A 6,000-nucleotide genomic window follows, 5' to 3' on the forward strand; every position below is an offset into this window, starting at 1 on the left:
AAAAGAATGTGTGAAAGCAAAAGCAATCAAGCAAATAAACAAACAAAGGTGAAAATTCTCCAATCCACATTCAGTCTCCACAGTTCTTTCTCTGGATGCAGATGGCATTTTCCATCTCAATTCCATTGGAATTGTCTAGAACCATTGCATTGCTGAGAAGAGTTAAATCCTTCACAGTTGATCATTACATAATCTTGCTGTTACTGTGTATAATGTTCTGCTCGCTTCACTCAGCATCAGTTCATATAAGTCTTTCCAGGTTTTTCTGAAATCAGCCTGCTCATCCTTTCTTATAGAACAATAATATTCCATAACATTCATACACCATAACTTATTCAGCCATTTTCCAACTGATGAGCATCCATTCTATTTCTAGTTCCTCATCATTACAAAAAGAACTGCTATATAAACTTTTTTTTAATGCAAAACCTTTTCAATTTAATGTAATAAAAATTATCCATTTTAAAATTTCATACTGTTTTCTATCCCATTTGGTCATAAATTCTTCCTTTCTCCAGAGGTCTGACAGGTAAACTATTCCTTGCTTTTCTGATGTGCTTATGATACCATCCTTTGTATCTAAATCATGTACTCATTTTGATGTTTACTTGGTATATGATATGAGATATTGCTCTATGCCTAGTTTTTGCCATGTTGTTTTCCAGTTTTCCCAGAAATTTTTGTCAAATAGTGAATTCTGAAATCACAAGCTGCGGTCTTTGGGTTTATCAAATAGTAGATTACTAGTCTTTTACTATTAGGCCTTATGTACCTAATCTATTCCATACATCTTCCACTATTTCTTATTCAGTACCAAGTAATTTTGATGATTGCTGTTTTATAATATAATTTTAGATCTGACACTACTAGGTCATTTTCCCTTGCATTTTTTTTCATTAGTTCCTTTCCTTGACATTCTTGACCTTTTGTTCTTTCAGATGAAATTTGCTATTATTTCTTCTAGCTCTAGAAGATATTTTTTGTTAGTTTGCTTAGTATGGCACTGAATAAGTAAAATATTTAGGCAGAATTGTTTTATTACCTTGGTCTACTCATGAGCAATTCATATTTTTCCTAGTTGCTTAGATCTGATTTTATTTGTATGAAAAGTATTTGTAATTGTGTTCTTATAGTTTCTGTATTTATATTGGCAAGTAGATTCCCAAATATTTTACATTGCTTACAGTTATTTTAAATGAAATTTCTCTTTCCATATATTGCTGCTGAACTTCGTTGGTGATACATAGAAATGCTGATGATTTGTGGGTGTTTGTTTTCTATCCTTCAACTTTGTTAAAGTTGTTAATTATTTCATGTAGTTTTTAAATTGATTCTTTTGTCTTCTCTAAATATACCATCATATCATCTGCAAAGCAGACAGTTTTATTTCCTCATTGCCTATTTTAACTCTTTCAATTTCTTTTCTTCTCTTAGTGCTAAAGCTAACATTTCTAGTATGATATTGAATAGCAGTGATGAAGATCCTTATGTTTCCCTCCTGAATTGATTGGGAAGGCTTCTAGCTTAATCTCATTACAGATATTTGTTTATGATTTTAAATAGCTATGTGAAGTTGTTTAAGTGAAATTAAAAAAAAATTGGCTAATTGCTCTTTGCCAAGCTGCTGTCCCACTATAATATTCCTGTGGGATAGGCTTGTGAGTTTGTCTATTTTCTTGTAACAGCACCACTATAAACCTTAGAAGAGCAACAGTAATAGTAGAAAACCACTTGTAGCAGACTTCCAATAGGTATAGGGCTTTCAGTCTTGTCTATAGCAAGCATCTTCCTCCAAATATAACACATATCAAATGTTTGTAGGGGTGAAAATGTAACTAATAAACTTTCCTTATTTTGCAATCACCATTGTCCATTTCAAAATATTGGTGGGATAGTTCTGTTCTGCTCTCTTCCCCTCTTGGAGTTTTTCTTCAAACATTACAGGAAAACTGCATAGATTAAATATAGAACATCTTCTGAAAGTGGATGACAATAGCAACAATACAATGCTTAAAAAGTCAATTTCATAATTTTAAAGAGATAGTTTATTAGACAATATCATTTACAATATAGTCAGGGCTCCATTCTCATATTAGCATTTAGAACATCCTTGATATTTGCATACATTTTTATAGCTACAAAGTGTACAGGGATTATCAAAGTCCTTTTGAGCATGTTGTTTCAATAACATTCATGATTTCCCCCCCAATCCTGTTATCTTTCCATCTGTGACATCTTAAATCAATCACTCAAAAACCTTCAGCAAAGCATTTACAACATGAACTTTTTCTTTACACAACTAAGTCATCATTAATGCTGATAATCAATTCTCTAAAATGACTTTGTGTATTCACATTTACCCTATTCAAAGTTTTAATTGTTTTAAATATGTTTATTACTTACATTCCAAAGGAAATATAGTGTTAATTCAAATAATGTGACTTCAAGGAATTTATTGTTTTTACTAGTTTGGGATCTTATTTGATCTGGCACAATTATTCTATCTTTGTTTTCTGTTTTTAATAGGAAATTTTGGAGTGAGAAATTGAGGACTATATTAAGGTTGTAAATTGTATGGCCCCTTCAGGATCCTCATTGCTGCTAGGTGATCCTACTATAACTCTTTTATCAAATCACTATTCCTCAATAGTGGTTCTTCCAAATTTTTTCATGTCCCTCAAACTCTTATGGTTCCCCCCTTTCCCCACTATCTCAGCTGACATCCTTGCCTCATATTTTTTATTAAAGCTTTTTATTTACAAAACATATACATGGGTAATTTTTTCAACATTGACCCTTGCAAAACCTTTTGTTCCAAATTTTCCCCTCCTTCCCCCCACTCCATTCCCTAGATGGCAAATAGTCCAATACATGTTATATACGTTAAAACACAGTTAAATCCAATACATGTATACATAATTACACAGTTATCTTGCTGCACAAGAAAAATCAGATCAAGAAGGAAGAAAAAAGAAAAACTGAGAAAGAAAAAAAAATACAAGCAAATAACAACAGAGAGAGTGAGAATGAGTGAGAATGCTATGTTGTGTTCCACACTCTGTTCCCACGGTTCTCTCTCTGCGTGTATATGGCTCTCTTCATCACTGAATAAGTGGAGCTTGTTTGAATCATCTCATTGCTGAAGAGAGCCACATCCATCAGAATTAATCATCATATAGTCTTCTTGTTGCTGTGTATAATGATCTGCTGGTTCTGCTCATTTCACTTAGCATCAATTAAGGTTTCTCCAATCCTCTCTGAAATCATCCTATTGGTTGTTTCTTATAGAACAATAATATTCCCTAACATTCATATACCATAATTTATTTAGCCATTCTTTAATTGATGGGCATCCACTCATTTTATAGTTTCTTGCCACAACAAAGAGAGCTGCCACAAACATTTTTGCACATGTGGGTCCCTTTCCCTCCTTTAAGATCTCTATGGGATACAATCTCAGTAAAAAACACTGCTGAATCAAAGGGTATGCACAGTTTGATACTTTTTTGAGCACAGTTCCAAACTGCTTTCCAGAATGGTTGGATCTATTCACAGTTCCACCAACCATCTATTAGTGTCCCAGTTTTCCCACATCCCCTCCAACATTTGTCATTATCTTTTCCTGTTGTCTTAGCCAATCTGAGAGGGATGTAGTGGATCTCAGAGTTGTTTTAATTTGCATTTCTCTGATCAATAGTGATTTGGAGCACCTTTTCATGTGACCACAAATAGTTTCAATTTCTTCATCTGAAAATAGTTGGACCATTGGAGAATGGCTTGAACTATTATAAGTTTGAGTTAATTTGCTATATATTTTAGAAATGAGGCCTTTATTAGAACCTTTGCATATAAAAATGTTTTCACAGTTTATTGCTTCCTTTTTAATCTTGTCTGCATTAGTTTTGTTTGTACAAAACCTTTTAAACTTAATATAATCAAAATTATCTATTTTGTGATCAGTAATGATCTCTAGTTCTTCTTTGGTCACAAATTCCTTCATCCTCCACAGATCTTAGAGGTAAACTATCCTATGTTCTTCTAATATATTTATAATATCATACTTTATGTCTAGATCATGAACTGATTTCAACCTTATCTCAGTATACTATATTAGATGTGGGTCTATGGGTCTATGTCTAGTTTCTGCCATAATAGTTTCCAATTTTCCCAGCAGTTTTTGTCAATAGTGAATTCTTATGCCAAAAACTGGGGTCTTTGGGTTTGTCAAATATTAGATTGCTATAGTTATTGACTATTTTGTTCTGTGAATCTAACTTATTCCACTGATAAACTTCTCTATTTCTTAGCCAGTACCAAAAGGTTTTGATGACGATTGCTTTATAATATAGTTTTAGATCAGTACAGCTAGGCCACCTTCATTTGCTTTTCTCTTCATTAATTCCTTTGAAATTATTGGGTTTTTGTTCTTCCAGATGAATTTTGTTGTTATTTTTTCTAGGTCAGTAAAATAGTTTCTTAGGAGTTTGATTGGTATAGCACTAAACAAATAGATTAGTTTAGACAGTATTATCATCTATATATTTGGTCAACCTATCCAAGAACACTTGATATTTTTCCAATTGTTTAGATCTGACTTTATTTGTGTGGAAAGTGTTTTGTAGTTTTGCTCATATAGTTCCTAACTCTCCCTTGGCAGATAAGATTCCCAAATATTTTATACTACTGACAGTTATTTTAAATGGAATTTCTCTTTGTATTGCTTGCTGTTGGATTTTGTTAGGAATGTATAAGAAAGCTGATGAGTTATATGCATTTGTTTTGTATCCTGCAACTTTGCTAAAATTGTGGACTACTTCTAATAGTTTTTTAATTGATTCTCTAGGGTTCTTTACGTATACCATCATATTATCTATAAAGAGTGATAATTTTGTTTCCTTATTACCTACTCTAATTTCTTTAATCTCTTTTTCTTCTCTTATTGCCAAAACTAGTATTTCTAATACAATATTGAATAGTAATGGTGATAGTGGGCAAACTTGTTTCACCCGTGACCTATTTGGTCATGGTATATGACCCAGGGCATGATTTTCTATAATCCCTTTGCTAATATTTTATTTAAGATTTTTGCATCAATATTTGTTAGGGATATTGATCTATAATTTTCTTTCTCTATTTTCATCCTACCTGGTTTAGATATCAGTACTATGTCTGTGTCATAAAAGGAATTTGGTAGGAGTCCTTCATTCCCTATTTTTTCAAATAGTTTATATAATATTAGAATCAATTGTTCTTTAAATGTTTGGTAGAATTCACATGAATATCCCTCTGGTCCTGGGGATTTTTTCCTAGGGAATTGATTAATGACTTGTTCTACTTCTTTTTCTAAAATGGGACTATTTAATTAAGTAACTTATTTCCTCTTCTGTTAATGTGGGCAATCTATATTTTTTGTAGGTATTCCTCCATTTCAGTTAGGTTGTCAAATTTATTGTCATGAAGTTGGGCAAAGTAATGCCTAATTATTACTCTAATTTCCTCTTCATTGGTGGAAAGTTTTCCCTTTTCATTTTTGAGACTAACAATTTCTTTTCCTCTTTCCTTTTTCTAATCAAATTAACTAAAGGTTTATTTATTTTGTTGTTGTTTTTTTCATAAAACCAACTCTTAGTTTTATTTATGAATTCAATAGTTTTTTTAGTTTCAATTTTATTGATCTCTTCTTTTATTTTTAGAATTTCAAGTTTGGTATTTGATTGTGGGGTTTTAATTTGTTCTTTTTCTAGCTTTTTAAGTTGCAAGCCCAATTCACTGATCTTCTCTTTCTCTGTTTTAGCCAAGTAAGCTTCTATATATGCTTTCCCTTATTACTGCTTTGGCTGTATCCCACAAATTGTGTTATGTTGTCTCATTATTGTCATTCTCTTGAATGAAATTATTAATTGTGCCTATGATTTACTGTTTCACCTATTCGTTCTTTAGGATGAGATTATTTAGTTTCCAATTACTTTTTGATCTATTTCCCCCTAGCCTTTTATTGAA

The sequence above is a fragment of the Antechinus flavipes genome, chromosome 1, assembly GCF_016432865.1.
Source record: "Antechinus flavipes isolate AdamAnt ecotype Samford, QLD, Australia chromosome 1, AdamAnt_v2, whole genome shotgun sequence".
Taxonomy (NCBI): Eukaryota; Metazoa; Chordata; class Mammalia; order Dasyuromorphia; family Dasyuridae; genus Antechinus; species Antechinus flavipes.